Source organism: Physella acuta, unplaced genomic scaffold (genome assembly GCF_028476545.2).
Source record: "Physella acuta isolate Inbredline_101_S28 unplaced genomic scaffold, ASM2847654v3 ptg001238l, whole genome shotgun sequence".
Lineage (NCBI taxonomy): Eukaryota > Metazoa > Mollusca > Gastropoda > Physidae > Physella > Physella acuta.
The window spans coordinates 80,928-92,607 of NW_026732754.1; the positions used below are offsets into that span (position 1 = coordinate 80,928).

Consider the following 11,680-nt stretch of genomic DNA (forward strand, 5'->3'; position numbering starts at 1 on the left):
ACTCTTGGAATTACAGATGTAATATCAAATCATATGTTTCTACACATTGGAATATACATATATATATATATATATATATATATATATATATATATATATATATATATATATATATATATATATATATATATATATATATATATATATATATATATATATATATATATATATATATATATATATATATATATATACATGTATATGTATATATATACATGTATATGTATATGTATATGTATATGTATATGTATATGTATATGTATATGTATATGTATGTATATATAACTTGGATTTCCATTTAATTTTTGCCAATTAAAGGTTACCTGATTTATAAATTTATAATTAACATGTCAGATTTTTAAATTAACATGTCTTATTAAAAAAAAATCGATCTTTCAGAAGCTAAATGGGTGGTCTGCGAGGAGTTAATTAGATAACATATTTCTCTTAATTAACTGGATGTCAGGTCTCAATTATAATGCTTGAGTTGATGTGTGGTCTTGTTTGAAAAGTACTCTTAAAAAAATACTTGCGAGATATATATTAGCTTTTGAGTTAATCTGAGCTCACTTTTTTAAAAAAAAGTATGTTCCACGGTAGTAAACACCGTATTAAATTAATGTGGATTTGGGATGATTTACGCTGGATACGATGAAAACTGAAGTAGGAGTTACGTCCCATTGATTAGGATTTCATCATCATTCTTGTGGATACATTGTGGATACCTTCTGGGATACATTGTGGGATACCTTGTGGGATACATTGTGGATACCTTGTGGATACCTTGTGGATACCTTGTGGATACCTTGTGGGATACCTTGTGGATACCTTGTGGGATACCTTATGGATACCTTGTGGGTATTACCGTTGTAGTTACACCTCTTCATTGCGCACGGTTTTGGGCCATTCCTCCAAGTTGGATACCCGAAATTTCGTCTGATAAAATTTCACCAACAACTGATGTTTTCCAAGTTTGTTTTGATGTACGTGTTCTCATTTCACGAGGATTCCAATCTAATTTAAATCTGGTGATTGTTCTTCGTTAGTTTTGCGCAAGGTGTGTCCGAATCCATTCCCCATTTTCGCTTTTGTAATTCCTTGACAATAGAGTTTTGTCCAGTTTTTTCCTTAATTTGGAGCTGGTAATTTTTCTCAAGACATCTGATGTTCAATATGCAACATAGGCATCCGTTAATGAAAGTCTGAAGTTTGTTGTTATTAGTTTGTGTTACTCTCCACGTCTCAGAAGCAAAGGGGTGAATAGATTTCACTTTGCTGTGAAACCAGTTGTATTTTGGAAAACAACAGTGATTTTGACGTCAAGAATTATCACTGATATAAAACATGTACAATTATTTCCCTTAAAAGTAAATTTTAATTGTACAGTGCATTGCCCCTAACGATATCATGGCATTGTACAACAGTGATTATGCCTATAAAAGTCTCGAGTTCGAACCCTCTGACAGATAAAGCTCGATTCCTTCAAACTCTAAAAATTAAGAACGAAGAAGAAGAAGATACCTATACATTTTTTTCATTTAAACATCTAAATTTTATTACTATCCTGAAATGAGAGTCACGTTATTTTTACATTTAAGACACATTAAGCCTTTTCACAAATCGGATCTGCTAAGAAATCAGATACTATTTTTTTTCAAATCAAATTTTTTCTTTGTTTCAAGGTTGAAAATAAAATTATAAATTTAAATCAATAGCACTAGCGTGTTTGGAGAGAAAAAGATTGAGAAAGGGGTGGGGTATATTTATCTATCTTTTTGTTTCGTTTACACAAACCTGATCGGTTCTTGTTTTTTTTTTTTTTAACTAAATTTTTTACACAACCATTCATCTGCCTACATGTGTCTATGTAACTCCCCGGATATCGAAACGATCGATTTTTTTTTCCAGCCATTATTTAAATCATGTCCTACCCCCGATAACACTACCGTAACTCCACCCCGCCTGCCTATTCAGCGAGATCGATGACAATTATGTCTGTGACGGAATGCTCGCTGTTATTTTTTACCCTCCTGGATCAATACTTCTATGTTGTTCCAACCTTATAATCACATTGCATAATGTTTTCTCATACTGTTTATATAGAGAGTTCCCTCATCGCTGGCCTTTGTTCGGTAATTTTCTAAGAACGGCTGTCCTTCCTACAGACACGTTCAATGCATATACATATATACAGATGTACTTATATATAATTTATATATATATATTTATATATATAAATATATGTATATTATAAATAGGCCTATATATATAGATATATAATATGCCTCTCTCTTTTATATATATATATATATATATATATATATATATATATATATATATATATATATATATATGTGTGTGTGTGTGTGTGTGTCACACATGGTTATCACTCAGGAATGCGTATTTCCTTAATGTTCTATTGTTGGGTCTTTAATCTCATCCTTTGAGGTACAAATGCCTAAACACATTGTTCCACTAAATACGTTCTACTAAATATTGTGTTACTTTGAAAGAAAATGGCCATCTTCAATAATAAAAATAATCCATGTAAAATCCCAAATAAGCTACCATAGTAGTTTCTCTGAGACACATTAATGCTTCTGTATGCGACTTAATCCAGACAAACCTTGCCGGGCCGTATTCGGCCCGCTAGCCTCGAGTTTGACAACACTACAAAACTATTGTTAGAAAAACATTCTTGTCAAAATGATCGCACGGCCGTCACGATGGTTCAGGTTATTTCACGCGGTGCCATAGTGGGATCGGGTCCCAACTAGCCGCTGTGTCACATGTTAACAGTAAGGGGTCATTCATTTATGAAGTCCACAATTTTTTTCGGATTTTGACCCCCCCCCCCCCCCGTCCTCAAAAATCCACTATTTTTCCTTATTAAAGTCCATATGCGACCACAAAAGACCGTTTTTTCCAGACCCCCCCCCCCACGTGTGGACGTCATAAATGGATGACCCCTAATTGTGTCTGTGATCTAGTCTCGTTATGGTGTTGACAAAAAAAAAACAACACGTAACACAACACTTAATGTTATATGTTAATGATAATATTCCTATTGACCAAGCTACTCTAGGTCCCATAATGTGGGGTTTTACATAAATAACAGCACACACCACGGGGGGGGGGGGGGTGTCAGATCTTTGTTATTATGAACTACAACTATCACACGGGGGGGGGGATCTTTGTTATTATGCACTATAATTATCACGGGGAAGGGGGGTGGGGGTCCTTGAAATGTCACACAAATAAACATACACTACCGTAGTGTATGCGTTTTTTTTTTTAAATATAGGCATACATTTGCTGAACATTGCTAGGGTTTGTATGAGGGAGGGAGGGGATGGGGGCGGGCTACAAATTACTTGGGGGGGGGGGGCTTTTATGCGTTTATTATACGAACATACATTTGCTGAAGATTGGTATGTTTTTTTTATGAATGTGGTGGTGGGTGGGTAGTGGGGGGGGGGAGACTTTTATGCGCATTTTATAAGGACATTCATTTACTCAAGATGGTGTGTGTGTGTGTGTGTGTCGGGGGGGGGTGTAAAAATATTCGTCTAAAATGACGTCAAGAGACCATTTATGCTAATGAGTCCCTAACCCAGTTCTTGGACAACAATCTTGTCTTTGCCGTAGACACAACCGCCCCCCCCCCCACCCCTCCCCCCACGTCAGACAGGCTGTTACTGTCAAATCAAACAATAAAACTGTTGAAAAAAAATCCTCGACAAACAGTCCGACAGAATTACTAGCAACGTAGCAAGCCGATGTCCAAAAATAGAACTAACCGTTGCGTCTGCGTCGTGTCCGTATTGCAAGGTCTGGTTTTGAAATGTTTGCGAAAAAGCTTTTTTTCAAAATAGGGGGTGGGGTGGGGAGGGGGGGGGGTCATTTGCGTGACAGGGCAGGCTGTGAGTTAATATCTATTGGAATTTAAAAACCTGCGTCATATATAGGCCTGTATATTTTTTTTGTGGTTACTTGTTTTTTAAAGATTTATATTAGCCAAATATTATTTTTCCTCCATTAGGCAGAAAAAATAAAGCTATGGAGGAAAAGAAAGGGGGTAAAATTAGAATGAATTAATAATAAGTTTATATCGAGAACAACATGATGTTTTATTTCGTAATGTTCTGATCGATAATTAGGCCAAGGTCCTTTGTATTAAGCTTGTGACGTATGTGTAGAGGCGTGGAAGAGGGTCTTCGTTTTAAAGATGTTCTTGTTTTTTTTTTGTGGTTAATTTCCGTGCTCGTTATTTAGTGTAACATAGAGTCCTGGAGCTTATATATATAACATGTATGTTACATTTAATTTTAAATAAATTTTTAGCAGAATTGGATCCTGATTAATTTTTGTTGTTGACAAAACGGTATCAATTTATGTATATTCCACGTAACTAGCCACGCTATTAAGCAAAGTAAAGTAAATTTCCTCTTTTGACATAACGATCTATTGGGCAGATGAAGTAGAGTTCATATGTTTCTTGACCTTATATGAAGGGATATTGTGGTCAGCATAATGCCCAGTCGCCTTTACCTTCCCCTACGTAATCAGGTACACATCAGAGATGGATGGACCCAGGGATATTCTACAGTCACAGATCCTATCCGAGATTCGAACTTGAGACCTTCGGGCTAGCACCCAAAAGCTCCACCACTCGACCACCCCATCCCATAGCCACATACGTGTTGCTGTAGTATAACAAAAACTATACATTTCAAGGAAAATAACGTAACTCTTTCGTTTAAATTTTTCTACACACCGAAGATACCTTGCCGTGACATAACTTGTCTGAGATATTTTATCCAAGATATTTTGTCTTCGAAATGTTATCTCAGCCACCATTTAGTTCCTACACTGAAAATGAGCTACCCATCTAGGATACCTAGTCAGGAGTTAAGAAAAATGTGAGTAGTTGGGCCGGCAGCCCCCACCCCATTAGTACAAACACGTCACACACACACCACACACACACACACATACACCACACACACACATACATACATATAATACCCCACATGATAACTCCTTAAATTTTTGTATGGGAAATTCTCATCGATTTTTGGTTCAAACAAGGCTTCCCCCCACCCTTACCCCACCCCGTCCTTAATCAAAATTGAGAAAATCCAAGCAAATTATAACTAATAAATCAGAGGAAGTACTGAATTATACTTCAAGATCAGAAAGGAAAAAAACACGTCATTAAATTTTTCGTTTTACTTATAAGATTTTAACAACAAAGATTTTTAAATTAAAAAAAAAGTTAAAACGTAAAGAATAAAAGTGGTGAAAAAAGTGATTAGAAGTATTCCGTTTCTCAATTATTAGACGTTATTTTAAGTTTTAAAAAGTTGTTTTGATTCAAGAAAAAAAATTTGTCCTTGACAACTTTTTTTGTCACAGAAATTATTGGGTTTTTCACGGCTTTTAAAACCACATAAAAGAAAATGGTCACAAATCCTATTTTAAGATATCTGTAATAGTTCAAAATGTTTAAAATCTTTTTGTTTTAAATAAACGATGTGCTGTCTGATTGTCAATTACTAAAAGTGCGCTTTGTTTTATTTATTTTTTCCGGCGGGTAATCCAACAATGAGTAAACAACGTACGTTCACTAAAAGTTCACAAAAGTGCGTTCACAATCTGAATTACACAATACGGTACCTTGACCTTAGCGTGGTTTGTTTTCGTCTTGTAAATATGAATACAGGACTTGACAACGATTCGTCTTTAACTTCCGGTTGTTTTTTTTTTTTTTTTTTTTTTTTTTTTGTCGCTGGAAGGTGCAGGTGGTGTGGTTGGTATTGAATGGCTGCATGATGGATAATCGGATATTAATGTTACAATTTTATGATCGGTATTTCGTCATTGTTTTTTTTTTATCTTTTAATCTGCGTGTCGTTTTATTCGATATTTCTCGTGGAACTCCACCCCCCCCCCCCCCCCGAATTCTTTTTACCACAACATAAAATAAAAACAATAGAACGCAGAATTGCATTGTTTTTTTTTTATTTTTCTTCAAAATACATCGAAACGAGTCGTTGTAATTAGCTCACCGTGACCTTTTCATGTCGTGTTTGAAATTGGCGTTAACATTTCAAGATCCGTTCTTGTAACTGTATCGTATTCGTTGTGGTATTCGGCTTTGGTGTGACATACAGTATCATGTAGATTGTCGTATTCGGTTTTGTTTAAACATACAGTATCGTGTTCGGCTTTTTTGAAACATACAGTATCGTGTTCGGCTTTTTTGAAACATATAGTATCGTATTCGGCTTTAGTGTAACATGATACAGTGTGTACTTCTATAAAGATCACAGTCGTCTTACCTGTTAAAAATTTGTAGCGCATGTTCACATATTACATCACATTGCCATTACCTTTTTTTGTAATCTATCACATCCAATTACCATCATTATCATCATATATGTCAGATGAAGTAGAACTCATCAGTTTCAGTGACCTCGGCATATAAAGGCGATAGATTGGTTAGCACTATGACCAGCCGACTTTGTTTCCCTAATGTGAGTTAGGTACCCATCAGAGCTGGGTGGACTCCGTGACGCCCAACAGAAACACTCGAGACTTTCGTGTCAGCAGTCTAGGGCTCTGCCACCCGACCACTCCCTCCCATATCACATCCCATTACCTATTAAAATATCCCATCACAATATGATTACTTGTTTGGATTTTTTTTTACATCTCATTCCTTTTTCACATTTCCCATCGCATTCCATAAGCTATTTAAATATTCCATAACATTCCCATTACCTATTAAGATATTCCATCACATTCCCATTACCTATTAAGATTATTTATAACATTCCCATTACCTATTACGATATTCCTTCACATTCCATTACCCGAGATTGATAAGACTTCACCTGAAGTCATAGACACCATTACAGTAACAAAAACTATCAGCATACCCGACTCTTCCCCCCCCCCTTTTTTTTCCTAAAGCAGGTAAAGAGTAAACATTACTTTTTAACCCCGTAGGTTTTCCTCGCATAAGTCGTAATGCTTGTAAACATCAGCAATGTAAAGCATGATTAATTTATCGAGTTACAGATATAGCCCGGCGCTTTGAGCTTTTGATTCGTGCCAAGTACTTGACCTATTCCCTAATAGGTTGCACCGGCTCTTTATATCGTACACTCGCATTCCACAGTTCATGCTTGGCTGGTTTTATATATAAGGTCTGATGTTGTGTGTTGGGGTTAATGGAAGGGGGGGGGGGGGCTAAAAGTATACATTATGAACTAACAACTTGGTTTGTGTTTTATAACCGGAAAAGTAAAGTTGACAATGAACGTATAAGTGGATATAAATTTAATTTTTAAAAAAGCGAAAAAAACAACTCCTAGCATAGTATGAATATTCGAACTTTTATGGTTTATAATTTATTTAAAAACTCGATTAAAAATTCGATTAAACGTCTAGACTTTAGTAGATGACAATCATTGATTTTTCGATAAAACAGCACAACGCGAGAGTGCGGATATTTACCTTGTTTTAATAGTACAAACCCTGTCGCATAAACCAGCACAACCCTCCTCCCGAACAGCAAAACCAGTTTTTCCAAAAGATAAACCAACCCTAAACCTACTCACAACAGTTAGACAACGTTTTCACGGGATAATTTAACACAAACTCAAACATCTTGATGGTCGGTTTAAGAGTGAATGATTTTAATTTAACGAACGAATTATTGTTTAATTTAGCAACGTCTAGAACTATGTTGTTGACCTTCCAAAAATAGATCGCGGAGTTGTTTCTTCGGGTGTGACGGGGTCTTTACCTTAAGGAAAAGATGGATGAGGGCAACGTCAGCTGCTAAAAATAGAAGCGGGCTTTCCTAAAGTATATATTTAGCACTTTATTTTTACAATAGTGTCTTGTTTCTATTATATACTGTTGTAGAAAAGTTTACTATTTTCTTTAAATATAGTATTTTATCACTATCATAATTAAAAAAAAGTTTACATTTAATCTTAGTTTAAATACTTATAAAATAAGAATACTGCTAAAAGATTGTTTAATTGTCTTGTGTGTATATCTCTTGAAACAGTAGATAATGCATTTGAAATGTTAGGATTGGTTAGATTAATCTCCAGCAAGAAAATTTTTTTTTCCAAATCCGGTTATCTTCATAGAAAACCCGTTTGATATACTTTATGGCTTTGCACTGAATGCTTTTTAACATTTTACAATTTAATTTTACCGAGCACAAGCATTTTTTAACCTCATCCTAGTTTTGTTTTTATTTTGTTTCTTTAAGTTCAAATTTTAATTTTTATGAAGTTTTCTTTTTTTTTTAAAGAACTTTACTTTTTATTATTATTTTTTTTAAAGTTTGATTCATTTGCACCCTTTCTTTTAAAAATGAAAAAAAAATTCTATAATATTAAAAATTAATTTTGTTTCGTTATTAGTTTTTTCTGGAGTTGAACTTTTACTAGAACTTTTAAAATTCTCTCCGACATTTATACCTGACATAGCTGAGGTTCCCTGAGGGCGCAATTAGACCTTTCACGCCACAACCTGGATGCACATTGAAAACTAATGACTTTTTTTTATCACCATTTTCACAACAACGGAGTCATCCAGTACAGGCATAAAATTTCATTACCTGCTTAAAAGAAATACGGCCCCATTGTAGATTTAATACCAGGTTTACAATGACGTTTGTTTCCTTGAAGATAAGTTCCGATACATCCGCTGTAATATATTTTACTTTACAACGTTTTTGTTTGTTGAGAGTTGAACGGGTACAGTATCATAAAGCGCTAGAATCCATCACAAAAAAATGTGACGGGTTTTGCTAGAAGATTCACATCATTTAGAACTCAGATGAAGACAGATTTTTTAATTAATTAATTTTTTTTAAGGTGAACTTATTTTTATTTTTTTCAATTTTTTTTTGTATCTAAATTATGAATATATTTTTTATTCTTGCTTTCAATCAATAGTTCCTAAACCGTTTGCCTTAATCTTTGAATACCCGCTAGCATTTCTTTTTTTTTTTTTTTTAATATTTTTACCTGAATAGCGAATGATTTTTCTTATAATAAATAATCTAATTTTCTGTTTTATGAATATAAAAAAAAAATTAACCAGATATTTGTTGCTGCTTGTAATTTAATTTTCTTGTTATTTTTTTTTTTTACTCTTCGTTCTGCTTCTATTTTTCTTCATCGAACGAACGTTATTTTTTATTTCCTCCATTGGGTCTAACGAGCTGTTTTATTTCAGCGTAGATTTTGCATTGAATGCTGTTGGAGGCATCTATCTATCCATCTGTCCGTCGGGTGATCTATCTCGCTATTGTCAACATTTTAAAATTAGAAACAATTTTTTGAACCGTCTTGAAGATTGCACAACATTCATTGCTGTGTATACCAAACGATATTTGGTTTATAAATAAAAATAAAATTACACAAAATACAAAACATTCAATATTTAAATTTTGTTGATTTTAATTTTTTTTAAAATAAACTTTTGTTAAAAAGCAACACTGATAAAAAAAAATATCTCAATCCACATTTTTAACTATTCAATTTTAGAAAGACCGGCTAGACTGAAAAGCCGGTTCGGCCAGTTCCAACCGGACTTTCTCATTTTACACCATGCCGGTCATCCATTCCCCCCCCCCCTCCCCACACACACACCCCTCTCTCTTTTCATTCTTCCTCAAAACAGCAAGTAAAAAATGTCAATTCAAAAATCCTTTCCTCTAAGCTGGTTTCCAATTTCACTCCCGCTAAAAGCATGGTTTGTTTATTTTTCCCCCCATAGAAAACGTTTATAAAAAAAACGGAACTCAAGCGAAAAAAAAGCTGGAATAACATTAAGAGAAATTGGGCATTCACGATGGATTAATTTGGATTGATGCGTCTGTACTACACGCGGATGAAAAGTTTTTCTAAATATTTCGTTTCGTTGCTAAAATTGTTTCTTTTTTTGTTGTTGCTATTATAGTGGGGTTTCTTGTTGTTGCAGAAATGTGGTTTTTATTTTCTAATTCTACGTGGTTTAAAAAATACAGTATAATGGATGTTTTTCAGTCTAAAAGAATTTTTTTTTATGTTGGATGTTTATCTTCAATTTGTTGTGAAACTAGACGAAATAATACCGAGAATTGGTTTTACATGGATAAAAAATGCAGTTTAATATATCACATTTGTTTAACCTTCGTTATTGTGGGATAAAAATGTGTGAAAGTTTTATTTCTTTTGACACATTACAATATATATTAGATCTTCGAAAAGACATATTGATGATTCTATCTTAAAATGTTTTATATAATGTAATCTTAAAATTGTATACACGATTCCATCTGACAATTTTATATATGAACGTATGTACACAATACAATCGTATATGTATATAGATGATATAATCGGGAAAACTAAAACACGTCTGTATTTTAATTTAAAAAAATTCATAAAAACGTTTTTAATAACAAGCTTTTATGTACTAATGCACTAAAAAGTAGAAAATAAATTATAGACTACTATTTAAGTAATTATAAAGAAAAGCGTGGGTCACTTTAGTATCTATTAGATACCTTTACTAATGTTTAGGAAGAGACCCACGCTTCATAGTTACTAACCCTGACCCACGTACCAATTACGAACCGTATCTGTCAGTTAGAAGTGCCTGACATTTCGCTCGACCGTTTCGATCTAGACAGACTGACGAGGAAAGTGAGTTAAATAAAAGCTTGTAAAAATTGGTGGACTGGAGGGTTGGGACGGATTGGGTAGTGATAAGGCCAGATCTATCCAAAAATAAATACCTTGAAAAAGTTGACACATACTATATGTAGAGAAATGTTATTCTTTTTAATAACCATCATAAAAACTATTTAAAAATCGTTACTAATAGAGTATCATTCAGTTATCCAACGATTTCTGAATACGACCATTCTGTGAATATGACTACTGCTGTCCACTTGTTCTTTAACATTTGTTTACATCCTGAAAAAATTGTGCTAAATTTAAATATCAAATGTAAAAAGGTAACGTTTATATTTTAATGTTTTATTTAATAGTCTTAAGTAACTCTCAAATATAAAATATGCTAATCATATCTTTCACTTATTTACAAAAAAGAACAACAGTTTAAAGTTTTTTCTTCATTAAAAGCAAACCGAAGCATTTTTATTTCCATTAGCTTCAAATGTCTATAAAATTTCAAAGTATTTTCAAGGTTTTTAACGGCTCAATGCTTTATTCACTTAAGGTTCGTTTAATTTTGTTTTTTTTTTTAAATAAAAAAAAAGCTAAATTCAGTTATAATTTAGTTTTATGTCGGCAGACCTTTTTAAAAATCGAATTCATCTGCTTATAAAAAATCACTACGCTGAAGGTTCTCAAATTTTATCTTCATGGACCTTAGTAAAGTATCTCTACGTTCCAGAACATGACCTATAATATTATGTATATCATCATTACGTATGACCTTTAGTCAAATGTAATTAACTCAGTCCATAGAGTAGAATAATTAGAGCTATCTTCTTTCTCTGACCATGGCGTATGAAGCGATATTTAGGTCCAGCTCGACATATAAAATATTGTATTTAAAAAAATATTTTTTCCTTTTTTTGGTTATCAAAAAATTGCTTCAAACAACTTCACTTAACTTTTTTATTTGAGACCCC

General features: G+C 33.4%; 1 protein-coding gene across 1 annotated transcript in view; it reads left to right on the forward strand.

The window, feature by feature from the left end:
- The window catches only part of LOC131957416 (uncharacterized), a 110,880-nt gene that overhangs the window by 32,481 nt on the left and 66,719 nt on the right, over positions 1-11,680 (forward strand). The gene's annotated exons all lie outside the window — the stretch shown is intronic.